Below are 23,896 nucleotides of genomic sequence, written 5' to 3'. Positions count from 1 at the left end.
GCCCCCGGGGAATGTGGACGTGAGCCCAGGAGGTCAGAGGAGGCCACTGGGGAGGGTCCCAGGCAGAGGCAGAGATGGAGACGCCCTGGCAGGTGAAGCCATTAGGTCCTCGGCGGCTACTGAGCTACGGAAGGGGGTTATCTAACATGGAGGGCACCAGTAGCGCTCCAGACGCCATCATATGACAACATACAAGCATTATGAAATAGCGTGCTGAAGTCCTCCATCTGACGCATTGTTCTAGGCCCAATACAGTCGGAGATGCTATGAGGACACCCCAGAGGTAGCTGAGAACTGAGGACATGCAGAGTATTGTGTATTCCATCAATTTGTAACTCCACTCACAACACTGTGGGTGACACTGCACGGATCAATATCAATACAGAACAGGACATGGGCACCTTGTGGGTTCCTGTTATACTCAGGAGGAAGGAAACGGCGACAGGAGTCTGGCCCAGCTTAACGGAACCTCGGCTGGCAACAGAATAAGTTGAGCTTGCAATTCCCCATGGCAATCTCATCCTCAAGGCACTCCTTTCTGCATTTGCCTCGGCCCAGCCTGCAGGGCTCACACGGAGCAAAATCACCTGGGAAAGACAGAGACAGAGACAGAGAGACAGTGAGACACAGAGAGCTGCTGACACATATTCCTGAGGCTCTGTAAGCAAGGATTCCAGAAAGGGTAACTTTGTATCTAAGAGTCTAAAGGGTTTGTATCTAAGAGTCAGAGGGTTTGTATTTAAAAGCCTGAAGGGTTTGTATCTAAGTCTAAAGGGTTTGTATCTAAGAGTTTAAAGGGTTTGTATCTGAGTCTAAAGCGTTTTCAGGACGTGGCCCAGAACTTTCAGAGACGCCTGCATTTCAGAATGCAGTGGGTGTTTCCATTCTTAAGCAGCTTGTAGGCATAAACCCTGTTTATAACCTTGTGAGGGTGGAAGTAAGGGAGGGAACACCACAATCCTTGAGCCACGAGGAAGATCCCGAGCTGAGGATTCTGCCTTGCAGGAGGGAGCACTAGACTGAGGGGTTCTACTAGACTGAGAGTCGAGTCCCAGCAGGAGGACCCCTCATGTCAGCCCAGTGAGGCAGGTGGGCTCAGGTAAAGCCAAGCTGTGCTCTCCCTCTGTCCAACTGACATTCCAGATTCCTTCACGATTTTTTGAAACTTTTGCTGATGCTGCCCCTCGATGGCAAGGGAACATTTCTTTCATTGTGCCTGTGTTTGGGCCACACTGGCAGTGCTCAGGCTGCCCGTGCTGTGTCCTCAGGATCACTGTTGTTGGGGTTTGCCTGACCTTTGGGGAGCCGAGGCTGAACCCAGGTTGACCATAGACAGGACAGGAATTGGACTGCCATACTGTCCCTCGGTCCCCATGAGAGGGTCTTCCCGCCCCATGGGTGGTCTCGGGCATCAGGGCCTTGAAAGCTGCTCTGAGGACATCAGCTGGCTGGGCTCACCCCCTGAGTCAGGGTCACAGGGAGTGACTGGCCGGGTCAGTGCCGGAAAGCACTCGCGCACTGACCCTTCTTCACTCCCTAACACTGTGAGTCTCAACCCGGTGGCCCCAAGGCTCCGGGTGGAGGAGAGTTGATGCGGCCCCTGGGGGCAGGTGCGGATGAAACACCAGAGACGGCAGGGCTGAGGCCTCTAGTGTGTCTTGGCAGCGGCAGCAGCCCAGCCCCCCTCAGGTACTCCGGGACACTGCTGCCCAGGGCACCCGTCACAGCCCTCAGAGCACTGGGCTGTGCACTGGGAGATCTTGGGGAATAGTTTTTCCCAACGGTGCCCTATCACGTTGCACAGTGGGTCTGGGCATACATGGGGCCAAGGATGATTGGTACTCAGAGAAGCACCCTTGGGAACAGCCAGAGACTGTTCACTTCATTGCCAAACACACACAGATTTTACAGAGGGTCTCAGCTTCACAGGAAGATCCAATCAGATAAAGTTTAGCATCATTGGCCTATCACCTTTCCTACTCTGCTTCGCCCTGATCCATTCCACATGAAGGCTAGATGCTGTGCCTAGGATGATTTACTAAGCGTACACGACAGTGTCTGTATCTGGGGCTCATGTGGCTAGGAGGTCGGATGAGGCTCAAGGCTGGACACCTGGTGCTGACACCCTGTTCTTGCCAACTTTGCCCAGATCCTCTCTTCTGCAGAGCCTCCCTTCTGGGCCACTTTGCAAGGTCGGGTCTTGTTTGCTCCAGCACCCATCAAATGATCCTCAGGGAGACACTCTCTGAAACGGGAGACACCCTCAGGACCTGCCTCTCTCTCCAGCCTCCTGCTCCCCACCGGGGGAGTGACACCTCTGACACCCTTTCTGTTCAGGGAACAGAACCAGGGTGAGTTGGAGAGCTGAGCCCAATCCCAGAACCTGAGTTTACGGGAGACCACACCAGGCCCACGTGCCGACAGCTGAGGGAAAGGCAACAGCAGAAATTTCTCTGTGGATGGAAGCCATGGATGCCGCTGACCCCGAGGCTGATGGGCAAATACTGTGCCAGGCGCCTACAATTGCCGGGCACTGCCGTTCTATGACTCCCAGCGTCTCTTTGATCCATGGGGCTGGTGGGCTCAAGAGTCCCCAGAGAGTGGGCGAGCCAAGAGTTCTGAGAATGAAAATCATACACAAGAGGAGAAACTCACCTGTCAGAAACTGACGCCTATTCTCGAATCCTGCCTGGCAGCCTAAATGCAAAAGAAAGCACAGTGAGAAGGGAAACAGCGGTCCAGGGAATGACACCCGTGTCCCCGCCCAGCCCCGGAGAGCGCGTCCACACGGCATCACAGAGATGCAGCTGGACTTGCAGCCAGCGCTCTGTCAGGTCAGACGTTTTTTTAAGGGACCCCAGGAGGGAGCAAAGACCCCCTGGGACAGTCCCAAGTGAGACCTGAGAGGCGCGTGTGGCTGAGGCAGGAGGAATCTCCAGCTTGTCTGCCCCAGCAGCTTGTCCCCCTCGTTTACCTGCTGGAAGCTGAGCCAGAAGGAAGCAACAGGCAAAGGCAAGAAGCAGCTTCATCCCGCTGGGCCCGGAGGGAGGGAGGGAGGGAGGACTCTCCAGCACAGAGCCAGGGACCGGCTGGTACACGGCTCCCATGGCTGACAGGGGAGGGGCCACACGCAGACTGTCCAGGTCAGGGACTGAGCCAACGCAAATACTCCCGGGCCCCAGTTCTCAGTCAGTGAAGTGAATGGACTGAAGTGTTCCCAGGCCCCACTGCCAGGATCGGGCACTGCTGTGACTGGAGGGAACCTCGGCCTCCAGAAGTCGGAATTGGCTTCTTGCTGGACTCTGCACTGTGGTCACTCTTGGCCTCTTGACCCTGCCCCGCATGAGTGCCACCACCTGCTTCCAGGCCTTCCTGCGCCCACACGTCTATGAAGGTGCCCCTGAGCACTGGGGCTTATTGGCTCAGTCGTGGGCTCAAACCCAACCGCCCCCGGCTCAGTCACCTCGTTGCTTTTAGCCACAGCCAACGAGCGGTTCCACTCTGAGGATCTGTCCTGCATTTCCCACGAATTAGCCCCCAGAAACTATTCATCACGAAGAACCCAGCCCGTATCAAGCAAACACTCTGTCCCTGGGCTCCTGCCTTTTCCTTGCCCAATGCCCAGTTTAAGGAACTCTCACGCCCCATCCACAGGAGCCACCGATCCAATGCACCTCCCGGAGATGGCACAGGGCCCCTCACTCATGTGGGCGCCGGCAGTCTCCTGGGGGCTACTCGGGGCCCTGTGCACCCTCAGGCCAGGTCCTGGATGGCAGAGTCTGCAGCTCGCCCACCCCCAATCCCGCTGGGCCCCTCACTCAGCTGTGGGGGGTGTATAGGAGAGGTTGGGCAGTGGTTGGTTTGGGGTCCTGCTCCAGAGAGCACTCCTCCGGCAGTTGTCCACCCATGGGCGTTTAGGAGGACGAGTGTCAGGGGAGGGACACGAGGGTGCTTTTCAGTTTCTGTTTTCACCTCTTGGATGACAGCTGGAAGCAGGACGCTGCGCCACTGGCAGCATTTCTCTGTCCTGAAGGAGAGTCACAGTTTTCAATCAAGACGTGAGATTCCCTCAAGTGATCACAGGGGCTCACAGCTGAGACGGCTCGGGGCCGGGATCCAGACTCCATCCAGCCAGTGTACCAGCCTGGCACACTAGAGTGTCCACCCCACAGTGCTCACGAGCAGTGGCTCGCTCCCGGGGCCGACTAAGGGACAGGAGCACAACATGTGGGTCCCAGGACCCCTGTTCCCACCTCTCTGATCCGGCCTGCCCTGTCTCTGCGGCTACATTAGCGGAACCAGACCAGCAGGGGCTGGGGCTGAGGGACACTCTGGGCTGTGTGGGCTGCAGCTGCACGGCACGAAATGCCTCCCTCCCACCGTAGCTCAGCGGTCAAGATGCTATCGGCCAGGAAGGAGTGGGTGTCCTCAGAGGGCTGAGCACCACCGAGCCCGCCAGCATGAGGACGCTGCTGCTTCTCCTGGCTCTCCTCTCCCGGGTGGCCCCAGGTAAGGCTCCTGGCCGGGGACCCTGTGCCGTGATTGTCCGTGTGACCCGCCATGGGAGGCCCCGGCCCTGGTGTCGGGCCCTGCAGGGCACTGGCTGTCGGGGACGACCCCCCTAGTGTCGCTTCTGCTCGGCCCCGCTCCTGCCACTGTTATTAGGGAGTGCCACGGCGTCTCGGAAACAGACACGGCAGGAGAAGGGCCCGGGGCTGGCCTCATGCCCAGGCTGTGGACGGAAGGCCAGGACAGCAGTGAGGCCTGAGCGATGGGGAGGGGGAGAGTGTGTCCAGGGGCACCGTGTTGGCCCTGAACGGGACACTAGGTACAGCAGGAGAGCAGGAAGCGCTGTTCCTCAGGCGAGTGGTGTTAGATGGACGGTCCCCAAAGCCTCGCAAACTGGACAGCGCTTCCGGCTCCACACCAGCGTCTCCCGGGGCCCTCTGTCCTGCCCGAGCTGAGTGACCCTGAGCTGGCAGGGCAGGAATGGGGGCTGGGTGCCCTGTGGCCAGGCTCCGTCCAGGGCTGCCGCGTGCGGAGCTCAGTGCCTCGGAAGGCGCAGCTGGTCTGTTCCCGGGGAGGAGATCAGGGGTGACGAGCACCCAGCTTGTCGGGGTGTCCAGAGCCAGGCGGGGGTTGAGCCTGTCCTCTGGCTCAGTGAACAGAACATCCTTCCCATCAGGACTCGCTCCCCCGGGGCTGCACCTGGGTCTTCCCCCCACGGACCCTGAGCCTGGGCTCTGCGGGCCTGGCCAGCAAGGCAGGAAGGCAGCGTTCAGGCCCCCGGCTCTCTCCTGTGCCCTCACCCCTGATGGATGGAGCCGGACCTCGTTCTCCTGCTGGGGAAGGGATCTGCATGCACTTGGAACCAACGTCTGCGAGCTTCTGGCCTTTGCTCCTGGTGGCCAGTGGTGGCCCTGCTGCTGCCCCCAGGCAGCCTGATGTCCCGAGGGTCAGCCATGTCCAGAATCAACAGAGCCTGGGCAGTGAGGGGGGTCCTGGTGTCACCTCTGTCGGAGGGCTGAACACGCCCAGGGAGACCCCAGAGCCACCCCGCTGTCCCCCATCACAGGCAGTGTGAGGCCGGAATCCCTCTCTCCACCCTTCCCTCCCCTAGGCAGGAGTGGGATTTTTGACGAGAGGTGCTCCCGGATGAAGGGCCACTGTGTGGAGCACTGTCAGAAGAGCGAAGAGCTCGTGGGCCTGTGCCACCGCTCCCTGCACTGCTGTCTGCTGCTGCAGCCGTGCGAGAATCGGGAGCCTCTGAACCCCACCGTGCCCCATGTCTGAAACCCACGCAGTTCACCCCGGCCCCCAGCCCTGCAGTCTCCGCAATAAAGGTCAGGGGCCGTGTTCTCCGCCGGCCACAGGCTTCTCTCACCTGTGACAGGCCCGTGTCTCTGTTGGTGGTGTGGGCTGTCACCTGGGGACCCGAGAGTGCCTCCAACGGGGCCCAGCGAGCTCTGCCCAGCCCCAGCCGCCTGCTGCCCCAGACGGGGCCGGAGGCGCCAGGGTGAGGCTGACGTGGTGCCAGGTGGCTCTCCGTGTGCTTGTCATTCGTCAGGCTCAGCCTCCCCGCGCCCAGAGCCTGCCCTGCCTTTCCTGAGCCTTTCACTTAGAACCTGAGGCCAGTGGGCAGAGGACATGGCCCCGCGGGGACACAGAACCTGTGATAGGTGACAGACATGTGGGGTGACCTATGGCACCCGCTCGGCAGTGGGACTCACCGTCCACACCAGCCGCTCTGCAGGCATGGCCCGCAGCAGAGACAGAGACAGTGGTTTGGTTGTGGTTGGTCAAGCTGACCGGGTTCTTGCTGTGTCCGAGGACCCCTCTCCGTGGTGGGGACGGTCAGGCCGAGCCCAGCACAGACGTCTCGGCCTCATGGGTGACTCGTCTCTGTAACCTCCCGTTTGCTCCTCAGGAAATGATCCTGTTGGGGCCGGAGAGACGTTAAGGCACTTGGGCGGTGCCTGGTATGTCCCCAACATCACACAGGGCCCCTCATGCACCACACAGGAATAGCCCCTGGAATCCCACCAGCTGTGGCCCCCAAAAATAAGGGAAGGAAATGATCAGGAAAAAGTCAGTCTCCAAGTTTCTCATCAGAGGACAGTGGTCTAGCAGTACCAGCGCTGACCAGCAGAGGGGAGCCTTGGCTCTGCTCAAAGATCCATCGGGGCAGGCGGTGGGTGGTGAGTGGTGGGCATAAAGGCCGCCCATGGTGGGTCTCTCTCACCCAGTGGCAAGGGCTGCAACGATAAAGGGACTTGAGGGTCGAAGCCGGAGCACAGAGGGCTGGGCACTTGTGATGGTCTCACCCCAGAAGGCCCCTGAGGCGGCCAGGAGTGACCCCAGAGCACCCCCAATGAACACTGACTCCTACACCAGGAGTGGACACCAGCGCAGGCCAGCAGGAGCTGGCAGGGGGGCACTCGTAGGCATCTCCCCTTGCCCAGAGAGGGGACTTCTCCTTCCGGCTGGACCCTTCCGGGTGAGGTGACCACAACCAGAGCAGGGTCTTGGGCCACTCCCCTGGGGCTGGGGGTGGGGGGCACCCATGAGGCTCCCTGCTGTCCCCCAGGGTCAGCACGTGCTCAGCGTGGGTGCTGGAGGGGCCCAGCCCACCTCTCAGGCGGCAGTGGACAGGGACTGTCTCCGCTCAGCCCAGGGGAGGCGAAAGCCGGCTCGGACAGCCCAGGAGTCTGTGCAGGACGCGGGCAGCTGGGGGCACACGCCTAGCCCTGCGGCCCCCCACAGCCCACTTGCACGAGGCCCAGCTGGCCCAACCCTCAGAGCTGGTGTGGAGCCTCGGGTACAAGGATGTAGGTGCCGGCCGGCAGGACCCCAGGCCGGGGTGAGACTTGAGCTTCGTGCCCTCACCCAAGAATCTGGGCACAGGGCAGCCTGCTGGGGGCTTGTCTGGGACCCCACGGGCCCCTCCTCTGTCTGAGTGTCCTGAGTACTGCTTCCACCTCCACAAACTGTGAGCCTCTGCAGCAGGAGGGAGGGGAGGAAGCAGAGGAGGAGGGAGGGAGGGAGAGGAGGGGGCGGGGGGAGGGATACAAAGAAGGGAAGGGAGGGGGGAGGGAGGAAGCAGAGAAGAAGGGAGAGAGGCTCATGGGGCACCAGAGGAAGGCGGGTGAGAGCCCTCCCCACCCAAGGGACCCAGCCCCGCAGCTGAAAATCTCCAGAACTCAACTGCCACCAGGCTCACAGCCGCTCTCCAGACGCTTGGGCCGAGCCTCACCCACGAGTAAATCTATTCCTGGACACTTTATACCACACCCCCTCCCCGTACTCTAAGGGAACCACACCACAATTAATGGGGTTCAAAGTAGTAGGCAACCAATATTAGCGGGAAGTATTTTTTTTTACATATATATGTATCTATATAAAGCACACAGGGCTCAACCTTCAACACCATGTAAGTGATCTCTTATAGAAGGGCTTGATGTTCCCTGGGTGAAATGCAACAATCTTCACCCTCTTTCCTCTAAGGGTACTTATTGGTAGCATTCTCAGTGGCTTTTCATAACAAACAATACAAAATATATTATTTTGGTTCTGCCTTGGGACAGGGATTGCGGCTCCGGATGGAAACATCCTAAATATGGTGGTGGGGAAGGTGTCGTGATGGCAGGATGGGTGTTTGAACATTAACTGTAATCAAATATTGTTTGCTACTTTATAAAATTAAAAAAAAACTAAGAAGGGAGAGAGGGGAGAAAGGGAGAAGGAGGGAGGGGAGGATACAAAGAAGGGAAGGGAGCAGAGCAGGAGGGAGGGGAGGGGGGAGGCTCAGAAGCGTCCAGCCAGGCGGCCCTGGGGGAGCCCAGAGAGGGGAGAGGAGGCCTGGCCAGTGTCTTGTCCTCCTGCCTCGGGGAGCCCTGCAGCTCTGTTCCAGATCTGCCCGTGGTGCCGGGCGCACAGTGACAGGCCCGACAGCCCCAGGGACACGGTAGGGCCTTTCCGGAAGGCCGTGAGGGCCCCGGAATCCAGCCCAGCCAGTGACGCAGGGCTGAGCCCGGTGCTCGGGCAGGGGCCTCCCTTCTCCGGGGCTGTGGTCCTGGGCAGCAGGGATGGGCCACCAGCAGTGCTGAGTGGTGCAGGCACCCGCCTTGGACACGGCATGGCTGGGGGTGGGGGGAGCCCGGCCATGTCCCCCTCCCCAGAAGCACCCAGGGAAGTTGCCACAGCCACGAGCCCCAAAGCTGGCACCCCCGGGCCCTCGGGACAAGCAGGGGTCCACAGGGCTGCAGCTTTGTCGGGGCCTTGGCCAGTGGCTGCCTTCGTGGGCATCCCCCGGGGCTCCGGGAGGGCTCTCCTGCCCAGCCCCCCGGGGTCAGGCTGACACTGCAGCAAGCCACCCCCTGCCCGGTGCAGTCTGGAAGGACCCCCGAGCCCTCCCGGGGTCCACACCCCAGCTGCCCCCTCACTAACACTCTCCCGCGCGGGGGGGGGGGGAGAGGGGTGAGGTGGGAGGAGGGACTGAGAGCAGCTGTGGGTGGTTCCGGCTCCACCCTGCCGGAAGGAGGGTTGGGTTCTAGAATCTTCTATAAAGGCTTCCCTTCTGTGGCTCAGTCTTTCTTCCTGGAGCGGGGATGTGTGGCAGGGGACCCTCCAAAGAGGAAGGGGGAAGGGAAGCAAGGGGCTCTTCTCTGTCTGCTGAGAAATAAAGAGGGCGGGGGGAGAGACAGACACACAGAGAGACAGAGAAGGTCATACAGAGAGAGAGAGAGAGAGAGTGAGAGAGAGAGAGAGAGAGAGAGAGAGAGAGAGAGAGAGAGAGAGAGAGAGAGAGAGAGAGAGAGGGCACCCGCCCTGTTGGTGGTCAGGACTGAGGGAGCCGCTTGTCCCCCCTACGGGCCCCCTTGTCCTTGCTTGTCCCCGCTCTGGGCCTCCACAGTGAAGCAGCAGGAGCACAGGCACCTGGGACACGGGATCACATTGTCGTCTCCATAGAAGCGGCCGGAATCTGAGGGTAGATCCTTGGCGATGGACTGGACCCAGAGCAGGGGACGCTGGCACGGGTCCCACAGCGTCGAGTTCACAGGTTTCTAGGTCCTGTGAACCGAGAGCTAGGCCTGTCCCTCTCCCGATGGACACCAGTACAGCCGGGCCTGTGCCCCTCCCTCTCCCCCCCGCCCCGCCCCGATGGACACCAGCAGAAAAGAATTTCAGGAGTAGACGAGTGGTGAAGTAAAAGCAGATTTGGAGGTTTTTGGAGGGAAGCAGGGAGAGAAAGTGAGAGGGTTGACCAACGCTCAGGAGAGAGCACGGGCTTCTCTCCACACACACACCCCAGCATTAGACACAGAAGCATGAAAGTCCACAGCTCAAGTGGGGAGATGTGGGCGACACATGTGCCCGGTCACGTGGGCCAAGCAGCAAACAGCCCGGGCAGCATCCGCGCCCTCCCTTTGTTCAAGGTGGCTTTATGGGGTTCCTCCAACCTGCCCCCACTTGCGGCTTCTACCTAGGTCAAAGTCTGTTGCTACGGAGGTTCCCAGGGGGGTGGGGCTGGGAGTTGCTCCGGGGAGCGAGTCCTTTTCTCTCCGGCTCACACACATCGGCACAGCGTCTGAAGGTCCCCTGAGCTGCCTTCGAGACTGACCGGGAAAACAGCAGAAAGGCACAGCTCACCCCGTAGCAGCGTTGATCGATGCTGTGGGAAAGTGTGTGCCCGACAGAGGGAGGCAGGACCCTCTCCCCCTCCCCCTGCTAGGGTACCCTAGACGTAGCGCACCCGTGTTCTGGACCCCTCGCTGTAGCAGTTGCCCATGGCTGTGTAGCAAATCACCCCAACTTTTAGTGTTTGGGGAGAGGGTGCCTGCGTGATCTCCTCCTGGGCTGCGGGACCTGTGGCTTGGCCGGTGCCTCTGGGCCAGGGCGGGCACGGAGCTGGGCCACAGGGTCGCCCGAGCACCCCTCAGCCCGCCATCTCTCCGAGCTCACTCGTGACTGCCAGGGCGTCGCTTCCTTGCGGGCTGCTGGGCTCATGGTCTCAGTGGCCGTCACCTGGGGCTTCTCCGGGTTCTGTTGGGGAACAAGACAATCCTCCCCTCCTTCCCCTAAGAGGCTGAGGACGGGGGAACTGAATGCCAGGAGGCACATCAGCTAGAGCAAAGGCCAGTTTACTGCACTCAACACGGAAAAGGGAGACCCGGGCCCCCACATCCACATCCGGAACCCCCCAAACCAGGCGCCTTTCCTGTTGGCCTCTAGGGAATCAGTCAAAGCGATAGTTGTGAGTCTCAATTGCCTCCACTCGAGGTAATCCCCAAGATAATCTTGCCTTCACTCGAGATCATTGGGCCCACCCCAGCCCCCGGGCAGCCTGACAGGGCTTCTGGGCTCCTGGCCAGGAGATTCCATGGGCAGCTCAGAGCAGGGCAGGTGGTCTCTCCAGAGCCAGCAGGCAAGGGCGAGAGTTGCCTGAGCCCCCCACGTGTGTCGGGACGAGCAGAGAGGTGAGCGCGGGCAGGAGAGCGGGGACGGCCAAGTGGCCTTCCTGCCCATGCGCTGGCTGGGGAATGTCGCTGGGTCCAGGGGCCCCAGGCTCCAGCTCTGGTGGCCTGCATTGGAGAGGAAACGTCCCTGGGACCGTGTCACGGGCCTGTTGGTCCACATGTCTGTGACGGGAGAGTTGAAGAGTCGCATCAGAGACCGAGTGTCCAGAGAAGCCCCCCAAATATTTACAGGCAGCAATCACGAAGACTTTTGATGCAGGCACCCAGGCCTTTCCGAGGGAAGCCAGGGACAGCTCCCAGAGGCGTCAGCATCACTGGACTGAAATTCTCTCGCTGCGTGTAAACCACCCGGTGCTAAGCCCAGGGTCAGCAGGTGGAGCGGGCCAGGTGGGCTTCCTCGCTGTCCACGGGAAACCCACACCAAGCCCAGGGACACAGGAGGGTGTAAAGGGCAGCCTTACAGCCTCTTCCAGGGGGATTCGGGCAGCCGTGAGCCCCTGGGGCTGAGACCCCACCTGACTTTGGTATAAACTGACATTGGTATAAACAATGATTCCCTCTTCGATACTCCGCATCCTAACCTAGCCAGACTAGAAGACTGGCCCGAGTCCTCCTACCACCCCCCGACCCCGCTGACTTGGACCCCAAAGAGGCTACGACCGGCCACGTGGACACTACAGGCTGAGCGCCAAACCCCAGATGGTTTCTGTGCGGGGGTGTCTGTCACATCCACCCGGTCCTGGACGTGTCCCCACCGCCCCTGCTGTTTCCATCATGGCCTCAGGCTCACCGCTATTCTCTGTTGCCTACGATTTCTGGTTTTATTTCCTTTTACCACTGTTTTCCTTTCTGCTCCTAACTCTGGAATGTTTTAGTTTCCAAGCATTCTGGTTATTCCAAGCGTGAAAGCACTGCAGGCCGGGCAGGCGGGTTTCTCGTCAACGCGGAGGGGAAGACGCCATCTAGGAAAGGCAGCCAGAGATTCAGGATGGAGTTTGGCGCGTGCCCGGCCGCAGCGACAAAGGTGCCCTCCATAGTCACCGACTGGAGTGGCACCACGCAGAGCACCCCGGGCCTGAGGTGGACAGTGTGCCAGCCTGTGCAGAGGCCACTGGCTGGACAGGGTGAGTGACTGCATTTGAGCAATTAGGGAAAGGGACGCATCAGAAGGAAAAATTCCAGCTCCTGGGCTCTGTCCCAAAGCCGTGGCAGGAGCTTCTAGAAAGAAGGAAGGTGTGATTGCTGGCTGAGGTGGAGGGAAAGTGCCTGGCATCCTAAATGCAAAATAAAGCACAGTGAGAAGCAGATAAACTGGACCTTGCAAAGCGGCCCAGAAGGGAAGCTCCACAGAGGGGGGAATTGGGCAAAGTTGGTAAGAACAGGGTGTCCGCACCAGGTGTCCAGCCTTCAGCCTCATCCGACCACCAAGTCACATGAGCCATAGATTCAGACACTGAATGCTTAGTAAATCATCCTAGGCACAGCATCCTGCCTTAATTTGGAATGGATTGAGGCGAAGCAGAGTAGAAAAAGTGGTAGGCCAATAATGCTAAACTTTATGTGATTGGATCTACCTGTGAAGCCGAGACCCCCTATAAGATCTGTGTGTGTTTGGCTCCTTGTTGAGTGCCGCTTCCACCAGCAAAGAAACACGCAACCCAGAGATCCTTCTTACAGGGATTTATTCAGGAACCTTCCCAAGCATGGGGAAGAAGAGGAACCTCTAGCTAGGCGGCTTCCCCCCTTTTTATCCCTCTCGCTGCTGGTTATGCCCGAGTGTCTGCAGCTGATAGGCTAGTTACACCCTGTGGGCATTGCAGGACATCCTGTTTCATTATTAGGAGTTGTTTATGAAGCCCAGATGCAGTAACAGGAAACAGGCGCCATCTGTGAGGTTCGGTCCCGTGGAGTCTCTCCACAGCTCCTGTCCTGTCTACAGCAAACCTGGGCTCAACCATGGCTCCCCAAAGGTCAGGCAAACCCCAACAACAGTGATCCTGAGGACACAGCACGGGCAGCCTGAGCACTGCCAGTGTGCCCCAAACACAGGCACAATGAAAGAAATGTTCCCTTGCCATCGAGGGGCAGCATCAGCAAAAGTTAAAAAATCATGAAGGAATCTGGAATGTCAGTTGACAGAGGGAGAGCACAGCTCGGCCTTTACCTGAGCCCAGCTGCCTCACTGGGCTCACATGTTGTGTCCCTGGCCCAAGGTTGTCCTTGGAGAGTCAGGTCCTAACATTTGTCAGTCATACACTCTAAATTTTTTTTTATAATTTAACATTTTGAAGTTATTCACAATTTACTTCATTCAATATTCCAACACCAGTCCCACCACCATGACCCCTTCCCACCACCATTACTTCAAATTGAACAACCACCATCCTAGCCCACCTGAAGAACAAGCTGATAATCTAATGCTTGTTATGAATAGTTCGCTAAACATGATAAAGATAAAAGTGTTCCCAGTGGAAAGTGTGTGAAGCACAGTAGTTCACTCTTGTCAGTGAAATGATCTGATCCTGATCATGCATCTGAGAGGCAGTGAAAGTGTCGGCCAGAGGTCTAGTGGCTGGAAAGTTCTGGAAGAGCTGAATGCTGAGCCCTGAGGCTACTTCCTTGGCCCCTCCCCTACCTGTGATCCCTCCCTACCAGTCTTACCCCCTTTTGGGGCCCCTCCCTACCTGTCTCACCCCCTTCTTCTGGCCACACCCTGTTTACTGTCCAAGATCACCTGACACCTGCTGCAGGCTGGGCTTCATCTCTCACTGTGCCCACACGCCCTACAAGGGACCTGCCTCTCAGCCCTGCAGTCGAGGGCCCTGGGGGTGTCCCCTTCTGGGGCTGCCCCCCAGGGAACAATAGGAGAACGCTGGGGGACACTCTCCTGACCTCCCAGGCTCTGGGAGGGTGACAGCATGGGCCTCCCTGTGCCGTGTGAGTTCTCTCTGGGGGCCGAGTTTAATTGTAGAGCAGACCGTTCTCACTGTGGACGGTGCACACAGGGACTCCCTCTGTCCGGGTAACGTGGACTGTGCACATAAGGGTTCCCTTCCCCCACGGCCGCCCTCTCTGGGCTCACTGTGAGGACATTCCTAGGTTTCCTGAAGGTGTGAGGCCTCTGCTTGCCAGTGTGTCCTGCTGCTCTTTGCCCTTTATATTCCCGTTGTCCCAAAACAGAGCTTGCCAAGGCTTTCTCTCTCTGCCTATGGACAGAAGGGGCTTTTGGCCCTACCAAAAAACTAGACCCAGGAGCTTCGAGTTTCCACTGCCAGGTATGTGTGGAGATGAATCTGTTGTGAGTCAGAAGGATCAAGGAGAACAGAGCACTGGCCTTTGAGTGTGGCCAGAATGGAAGCTGGACCCGATTCACCTGGAAAGACGCGAGATTTTTCTCAGTGACTTGTTGGTCACTGGTATTTGGTCAGTGCTGCCCCCCAGGGTGCGCTTGTCCTTCTAGTGGCCCTGGCCCTGTTTCCTGACAGACATGGACAGTCACACATATTTTGACATTTAGACAACCTATCTGAGTCCTCCCCGCTCCCATCCAGCTTGATGCTGTGCTGTGGCCGTGTTTTCTGCATGTTTTCCTGCAGAGAGAAGCAGGCAGAGTCCTCAGCAAAGCGGAACAAATTCCCCCACTGGGGGCCTGGCCCTGACCCTGTGCGGGATCGTTCTGGGAGGTTCTGGATAGACATGAAGACACTCTTTCCTTCCTCTCCTCTGGTTCTGGAGCGGTTGGGGCAGGAGATTCTGGGGATACTTGGGGGATTCTCCTAACTGCAATTGGCTTGAGTCCACATCAAGCAGAGCTCACCCCAGCTCTGGGTCTCTCTCAGGACCTTCCCAAGGTCTGTGCTCCCTCCAGGGTTTCTTCAATTAATGTCTGACCTGACTGAATGCTCGCTGCAAATCAGCTGTGTCTCTGTGAGACAGTGTGGACATGCTCTCTGGGGCTGGTGGGGACAGGTGTGGCACAGGTATCATTCCCAATGGCCGGTTCCCTTCCAAATGTGCTTTGTTTTGCATTTAGGGTGTCAGGCAGGATTTGAGAATAACCGTCAGTTTCTGATAGGTGAGTTCCTTCTCTGGTGCAGAGCAGAGTCTGATGCTCAATTGGGGTCTTCCTGGTGGCTCATAGAATGTGGTGTCCTCTCCTTCTTCCACCCTCACAAGTTTATAAACACTTTAACAGGGTTTGTGCCTACGTGCTGCCTAAGAATGGAGACACCCTCTGAATTCTGAAATGCAGGGGTGTGAAAGCTCTGATTCCGTACCTGAAAACCCTTTAGACTCTTAGATACAAACCCTTTGAATTTTAGATACAAACCTTTTGACTCTTAGAAACAAAGCCTTTATAATGTGAGATACAAATCCACCCTTTCTTTGCGCTGGACACCCTTGTTTACAGAGCCATGGAATGTGTGTCAGCAGCTCTCTCTGTCTCTATCCCTTGTCTGTCTCTGTCTTTCACGGGCGATTTTGCTCCGTGTGAGCCCTGCAGGCCGGGCCTGGGCAAATGCAGGAAGGAGTGCCTTGAGGATGAGATTGACATGCGGAATTGCAAGCTCAACTTTTTCAGCTTGCAATTGTGCGTCTGTGGCTCAGCTGCGTCTGTGGGTCAGGGCCCCTGGGCATCTCCTGGCTCTGGCCTCCTCAGGATACCTAGTTCAGAGGCCTCCCAGGGGAAGCCAGAGCTGGGATGAGCTCTACATTGCCACACATTCAATTTAACAGCAGTTTTCAGGAGAATATACTGGTGAATCCACAGAGCCACCTGCCCCAACCGCAACCTGAACCTGAGCAGAGGAAGGACCGAGTCTCTCCATGTCTCTCTGGAACATCCCGGAATGATCCCGAAGAGGGTCAGGGCCATGTCCAGAATGGAGGGAGTTCTCCTGCATTGCTAAGGCCTCTGCCTGCTTCTCTCTGTGGGGATACGTGTAGAATACTTGGGCTCAGCACAGCATCGACCTGGACGGGAGCTGGGAGGACTCCAAGAGGTGGTGCTGGCATCGCAATATGTGTGACTGTCCATCTCAGTCAACACAGGAAACAGGGCCAACCCCATTGGGAGGATGAGGGTGATCTTAGCAGAGACCAAATACCAGTGACCAACAAATCACAAAAAAGTTGTCACGAGAAAAATCCTGCTTCTTTCCAGGTGGGTTTGTGCCAGATTCCATTTCGGCTACACTCAAAGGCCAGCATTCTGTTCTCCTTGGTTCATTGTGAGTCACGGCGATTCACCTCCATCCAGGCCTGGCAGTGGAAACTCAAAGCTCCTGGGTCTAGTCTCCTCATAGACCTTAAGCCCCCTCTGTCTGCAGGTGGAGAGAGAGAACCGTGAATCAGCTATGTCGTGGGACCATGGGAATGTGAAGGACAAAGTGCAGCAGGACACAGGGGCAAGAAGAGGCCTCACACGGCAGGGAAACCTTGGCATGACCTCAGATGGAAGAGGCATCCTTGGTCAGTGAGTTCACAAAGGACTTCCCCGGGGGGAGGGGAGAACCTGTGCCCTCCATCCTGGTTCCAGTCCTGTGCACTGAGAAGACTCAGCTCTACAGCTGAACCCGTCCCTCAGAGAGAACTCACACCCCACAGGGAAGCCCATGGCATCACCCTCCCAGAGCCTGGGCAGATCAGGAGAGTGTCCTTCCACCGTCCTGCGGTCTGCCCTGTGGGGGGAGCATCAGGAAAATACCCCGGAGGGGTGACGCCCCTGAGCCTGCAAGATTGAGAAGGCAGGTCCCTGGCTTTGGCCTGTGGGCACAGTGAGAGGTGAGGGGCGCCTGCACTAGGTGTCAGGTGACCTTGGACAGTAAACAGGGAGTGGCTACATGTAGGAAGTGAGACAGGTAGGGAGAGGCCACTCATTGGGGTGAGACAGGTAGAGAGGGGCCACAGGTAGGTAAGGCCCAAGGAATTAGCCTCAGGGGTCAACACGTAGCTCTTCCAGAAATTTCTGGCCACTAAACCCTTGGCAGACACTTTTCTCTACCTCTCTGCTGCACTACCACGCCCAGCTCATGTCGCCGTCAAGAGTGAACTCCTGTTCTTCACACACTGTCTTCTGGGAACACTCTTATGCTCCTATTTAGCGAATCATTCGTTAGAAGCAAGAGAAAATTGAAAAAAAAAAAAACTAGGGCCTGTTCTTCGGGCAGGCTTGGGGGTGGTTGTTCAATCGAATGTCATCGTGAAGTCGCCTCACTTCTGCTCACCCCCAGCAGAGTGAGGGGCCCTGTGGGACTTGGGGGCGGGTACGATGCGGACACCGCAGTCCAGGAGCTGGTGTGAAGGTGCCAAAGGCCCCGAGTAGCCCCCAGGAGGCTGCTGTGCCCACACGAGAGAGGGGCTCTTGCCACCTCCTGGAGGTGCATTGGGTCGGTGACTCCTGTGGACAGGGTGTGAGAGTTTCTGAATTTGGGGGTTGGACAAGGAAAGGGCAGGGGCTCAGGGGCTCAGGGCAGCACTGGACTGCTCGTGCAAGGTTGTCGAGGACAGGGGAATGTCTGGAGATGAGGCACAAGGCCCCGTCCCTTACAAGGACGAGAGGAGTCAAGGAGTGGGACCTTGAGAGACCTAAAGGATGTGGCAGGAGGAGGGGAGCAGGCGGAGCTCAGAGTGGTGGCCAGTGACAGGCTGGGTTCTTAGTGACGAAGAGTTCCCGGGGGCTAATTCGTGGGAAATGCAGGACAGATCCTCAGAGCTGAAATGCTTGTTGGCAGGGGCTGGAAGCAATGTGGTATCCGAGTAGCTGAGCCGGGGGCAGCTGGGTTGGAGCCCACGACTGAGCCATTAAGCCCCAGTGCTCAGGGGATGGAGGTGCTCATACGGGGCAGGGTCAAGAGGCCCAGAGTGAGCACAGTGCAGGGTCTGGCGAGAAGCCAATCCCGGATTTCACTGGCCGAGGTTCCCTGCAGTCACAGCAGTGCCTGATCCTGGCAATGGGTCCTGGGAACGCTTCAGTCGATTCACTGCACAGACCGAGGAGTGAGACCCGGGCGTATTGGAGTTGGCTCAGCCCCTCACCTGGGCAGTCTGCGTGTGGATCCTCCCCTCTCTGCCTCCTGGATGCTGACTCTGTGCTGGAGAGTCCCGCCTCCCTCGGGGCCCAGCGGGATGAAGCTGCTTCGTGCCTTTGCCTGTTGCTTCCTTGTGGCTCAGCGTCCAGCAGGTTAACAATGGGCACGAGCTGCTGGGGCAGTCGAGCTGGGGATTCCGCCTGCCGAAGCCACACATGCTTGTAGGGTCTCTCTCGGGATGTTCCCGCGGGTCTCTGCTCCTCTTGGGTTCCCTTAAAGAAACGTCTGACCTGACGGAGGGCTGGCTGCGAATCCAGTTGCGTCCCTGACACGCTGTGTGGACGTGCTCTCCGGGGCTGGGCGGGGACAGCTGTGGCACGGGTGTCATTCCCGCACAGCAGTTTCCCTTCACACTGTGCTTTGTTTTGCATTTCGGGTGCCAGGCAGGATTGATAAAAAATATCGATCCTTAGGGGTCAGCCAGCAGTGGTTTTTAGCCCTATCCAGGGCACTGGAAACGAAATCCAATCAAGAACCAGAGCACCAAGAGGAGGGTCTTTAGGCACGCAAGGGAGTGTAGAGGCCGAAATAGGCTCAAGTTAGGATAGGGTGGGGGTAAGGTAGGAAAGGCTCCAAGAGGGGGAAGAGACTCATGATCATGATAATGGGCGGCCCCATTCTCCAGGGTTGGAACATCAGTGGGGGATAATTTGTCAGGAGGACTCTTTAGGGAGGGGTTTCTAAAGGGCCTTGGTCTGATGGGAATCTCTGGATTGTGTCTTATCAGCGGGAGGGCTGTCACTGTTGGGCACAGGAATAACAACCCAAGAGCAGGTGGAGGGGGGTAATGACAATGTTCTTAAGAAATCTCTCCCACGTTGGACAATCTTCCTTACTTCAGGGGAGTGATGATAAATTTTGAGAATATCACGAATGAGTTTCCAATAGGAAAGGGCTTGGACTGGAACTTTCTCAGGCCCAAAGGTTTCATAATAATCTTTTAAGCAATCTCCTCCTCTCCCCCAACGTTTCTCTTCAATAGTACCTTCCTGGGGAAACCAGGGAGACACCTCACCGATGATGATGTAAGTAAGGAATTCCTGCAGGTCTTTTTTCTTAACCCTAGTGCCCCGTGTCCTAAGGGACTCCTGAAGCCCCGGAGAAACATATACGTTTAACTCAATGACCGTCCCACAATCAAAATCAAGAGCGGATAGACAGAGAAAAGATCGCCAATCATTTCTTCAAAAGGAGTGACCAGTGGAATGCTTGGGAAGGAGTGCCTCCTTGATGCATAGTTTTTCTTCTGCATGGAAGGAGAATTTACCTGGGATTCATGGCTGTGAGCCCCTAACCCTCTCACGGGAGTCTTGTAGCGCTGGGGCGCCCTAGTGACATTTATGTGCCCGACCCGTCCTTGAGTTGCTCTGTGTGAGCGTGGAGCGGGTGATGGGTGAGAAACAGACCAAAGCAAAGCTGAGGGAGGGAAACGGGGATCCTGATGGATGGGACCCAGGCCCAGATGAGGAGGGGCCTGGAAGGCTTGGTGCCTTTCTCTGGCACTGAATCCCACACGTACCCCTTCCAAATCCCAAATTCATGTCGAGGGCCAACTTGAGACTGAGCTGAGAGATACCTCCACCCGGCCCAGTCAGGAGGACAAGACACCTCTCCTGAGCTCTTGGCTCTGACCATCCTGGATGGTTTCTGCTGGATGAGAAACCAGGGGGAGGGGACCCGGATGTGCGTGACTGGCGATGCCTCCCAGGGAGAGACCAGACATAGGTGCAATTCAGACACTTTATTGGAGGAAAGTCACTGCCATGGGGAGTCCCGATGACATCCCAGGGCACAGTCCCCAAAACACGCCCATCCTGCTCTGCCCCTACATGGGACATGGGCACATGCAGAGCCCACCTAACGACCAAAGGCCCCAGCAAGTCAAGGCACCGCTGGCGTGCGCACGCGACATGGTACCTGCTCTGGTCCTAGCCCCGGCCACAGCAGAACGAAAGGCCAGGATTCTGCTGCTGTTCATCCCACCGTCTTCTTCTGCAAAGTCTGTGGGGACAGAATTCCAACAGCCTCAGACGCAGGATCTGGAATTCTCCTGAGAGTCCTAACTTGGAACGATGCTTCTCGGGCACCTGAGTGCGAGTCCCATCTTGGCCCCCAACTGCCAACAGTCCCCCCTGCTCTGGGCTAGGTACTAGGGGTCCCCCAGAGACAGTCTGGGCCCACAGGTATCCTCCAGAGTAACAGGATAGTCCGGGTCACATGCAGCCGGGGGCACAGGCTGGTGGGCATTGGCCTCAGTCTTGCTCGCTCTCGTCGGAGGACGAGGACACCAGGAGGTCCTCATAGAGCACACTGAAGGGGCGCGGGGTCGGGCCTACGGAGGGTGGGCTGCAAGCAGGGGGCTCAGGGGCCGCTACAGATGAGTCTGAGCTGACAGGCAGGAACCCACAGCTCCAGTGGTCCCCCTGCAGCCTCCGGAACACCATGGTGAGAGGCCGGACCTCCACAGGGTTCCCCAGGTGAGGCAAAGGGCTCGCACGGCAGGCCGCAACCTCATGTCCGTGGCTACTAGGAGCCTGGGGCTGGGAGCCTCTTTCAAGCACCTGTTCATCACGTTGGCCACTCTCGTGGGCTTGGGCAGGAACTGGGGTGTGGACAGGGCATTCATTTCCAGGGACCAGAGTGTCCTGTCGGTGGCCGCTGCCCAATCTTGTGCCCGGGCTGCTTCCCTGGGGGGAGGGGGAGGGACCGAGCCTCCGTTTCTTCGGGGAACTGTGGGTGGCGTCTGTGAGTGCGCTGGCCGCTCTCTTGCCTGCTGCTCTCTCGCCTGCTGCTCCATCGCTGCCACTGTGGCATCCAAACTGGATGAGTGCCCGGGGCTTGCGGCTGGGAGCCAGGGCAGGTGTACGGGCAGCTGCCCATGCGGGGCTCCTAGAAGCGGGCACACAGCTCGGCGAAAGGCCCGGTGTTTTCCCGGCAACGGGAACCAACTCAGGACTGCTCTGGGGTTGTCCGAGAGGCACCTCCTCAGGCTGGACGGGTACTTCAAGGACCAGCGCAGGCCGGGTTCTGCATGGCTGCTGCAAGGAAAGAGAGAGAAAAGCACAAATTAGACACAGTGACATTTGCGTCCCCAGCTCACACCCAAACCAGTGACCATGACGAAGGTACCACAAACATTAGAACACTGGGGTGGACAGAGGAGGGACAGGTCAGGGGACCCTGAACAGTGAGAGGGACACCAGAGAGGAGACACGGTGGCGGGGGGTCTGGGGGGGGGCGCGCCCAGGATCATGAAGGAATGGGCTAGCTTGGCCCCTCTGTACTTACCCTCACGGAGTCCCAGGACTCCTTCCCGTCCTTCGCTAAGGCCTGGGGCTTCTGGTCCTGTGTCGTGGGGCATCCCTTCGGCAGAGATCCCCTCCCGGGAATGAGCCTGCAAACAGCACATCAGAGAGTCAGTCAGCCCAGCCCATCCTCGATCGTTCATCCCTGACCCGTCCCCCAGCCCTGTGGGAGAGAGGAGGGAGAGCTGCGGGGCCTCTGCACCAGCGTCCTCTCTGCCGGCCCGTCCCACTGCCTTCCGTCCTCCACCCCCCAGGGCCTCTCTCTGGGTGCCTCGACCCTGGCATTTGGGGCCCCAGGAGAGAGGCACTCTCTGGGAGGGAGGAGGTGGGCTCCCTCCTTCCCCTCCTCTCTGGGATGCCCGGCCAATCATCCTGTGGGAGTTGGGAGACACCAAATCTGGGACGGAGCCCCGAGCTGCGGGAAACGTGCCAGTACTCACCTGGATCCGCAGGCCTTAGGGATGCCCCTGGAGGGCGCTGGTGCACAACGGGGCGGCACGTTCTCCTTTTCCTTTGGGCGTCCCAGGGGCTGGAGAACCAGGGCCCCCTGCCAGCGTCTGATGGGGCACCTGAGGTTCCGTGCCCGGTGCCCAAAGGCGCCGCAGTCCTTGCACTTGACCTGCGGAGAGAAGGGCCAGAGTGAGGCAGGGGCTCTGCGAGCCTGTGCAGGGTCATAGAGGGACTGGCCAGTTGGAGCCAGGAGGACGAGGACCCCATCCCCCCCAGGGGACCCCTGGGAGATTCCAGCCCAGAGCCCCTGTGGCCCCAGAGGGCTGGGACACGTGGGGCCTGCAGGACTCGTCTCGGCATGGGCAGCCCATCCCACACGGGCCAACACCCCCTGGCACTAGCGGCAAAGGGCAGCTGGGGCCTGGCAGGGTCTGAGGCCAGAGCACAGGGGGCCCTGCCCATGGCCCACTGATGCCCGATGGAAAGGCCTGCCCACTTGACCCGTGATGAGCTCCAAGACCAGCTCCGAGAGACGGGACAGGGCAGAGGTGGGCACGCTCATTTCCCCTCCCGGCCTGACTCTGGGCCTGTCCACCTCCACCCTCCCACTTCCTCCCTGCACCAGCCCAACACTTACCTTGGGGTCCTCGTGCTCCGGGGCTCCTCCCGGGGACACCTTCCAGGCCTGGGCTCTCTGGGCTGCAGGGCCTCTGGGCCGAGCGGGTCGTCCCCACACAGAACTCATCTCTGGGTATTGGCGGCAGAGTCGGCCTCCTAAAGAAAGGAGAAACAAGCTTGATTCACTCACAGAGTTACACACGGCCACTCACTGCAACTCACACACATGCAAACATACATGCACAGAGACACACACACACACACATGCATGCGCACATCCATACGCCCGTGTACGCAGACACCCACATACACATGCACACACACGCAGAAGTACATTCACACACATGCCCACAGAGACACACACACGTACACATAAACACACATGCACACAGACACACGCGTGCACACAGGAAAACACACACATGCACACATTATTCCACAGAGCCCTGCAGTGCACTTTATAACGAATCCCACACGCCATACACACGCGCACCCAGGAATGCCCCCTCCTACCCTGCCTTGGCACATCCTCCTCTTCCTAGTCTAGACCCCAGCCAAACCTCCTGTTTCCAAGAGCCCCCGGACCTACATCCTGTCTGAGAGTGGATGGAGAGTCCACTCACCTGAACTCTGTGGCGGTCCTCTGCTGTGGCCTTCGACGTTGCTAAATCGGGGAGTCTGGACAAGGCTCAGAGATGCTGCATCCCCGTGGCAGGTGAAGGCCGGAAAGGATCCACTTCCTGGAAGTTCCCCTTTAGATAGGCTCCAGGACCGAGTGGGTGGGGCCCGCCGTGTCCATCAAGTGCTGGTGGGGGAGACCCAAACTTTGCAGGTGGCCCCAAACTCCTGGTCTCTGGACACTTGACTCGGCCAGTGCTGGAGAGAATCTCTCGGCTCCCTGTCCGTTTCGGGTAGGATGCCCCGGTGCTGTGTCCTGGGTCCAGAGGGCTTCGTGGGGATTTCAGTCCTTCCATTTGTCAATCGTTCTCAAACTTTTCTTTATAATTTTATTTTCATGAAGTTGCTCAAAATAATTTATTACCTTTAATATTCCAAAACCAACCCACCGGCATTACCCCTTTCCACTAACATGACTTCAACTTGAACACCCACCACCGGAGCCTGCCTGAATAACAGTCCCTAAAGAATTTTTGGTGTATTCCTTGTTACAAATAATGCTCTAAACTTGATTTTAAAAAAAAAAGGGTTCCCAGAAGAAAGTGTGTGAAGAACAGTAGTTCACCCTTACGGTGAAATGATCTGGGCCTGGTAGTGCAGCTGAGGCAGAGAAAGTGTCTGCCGGAGGTTTAGTGGCCGGAATGTTCTGGAAGTGCTGAATGCTGACCCTTGAGGCTACCTACTTGGCCCCTTCCTACCTTCGGCCCTTCCTTTTTTCTGCGGCTCCTCCCTACCTGTCTCGCACCCTTCCTGTGGCCCCTCCCTCCCTGTCTCGCTC

The sequence above is a fragment of the Sorex araneus genome, chromosome 1 (assembly GCF_027595985.1).
Source record: "Sorex araneus isolate mSorAra2 chromosome 1, mSorAra2.pri, whole genome shotgun sequence".
NCBI classification, from domain to species: domain Eukaryota; kingdom Metazoa; phylum Chordata; class Mammalia; order Eulipotyphla; family Soricidae; genus Sorex; species Sorex araneus.
This window is presented reverse-complemented; position numbering follows the sequence as displayed.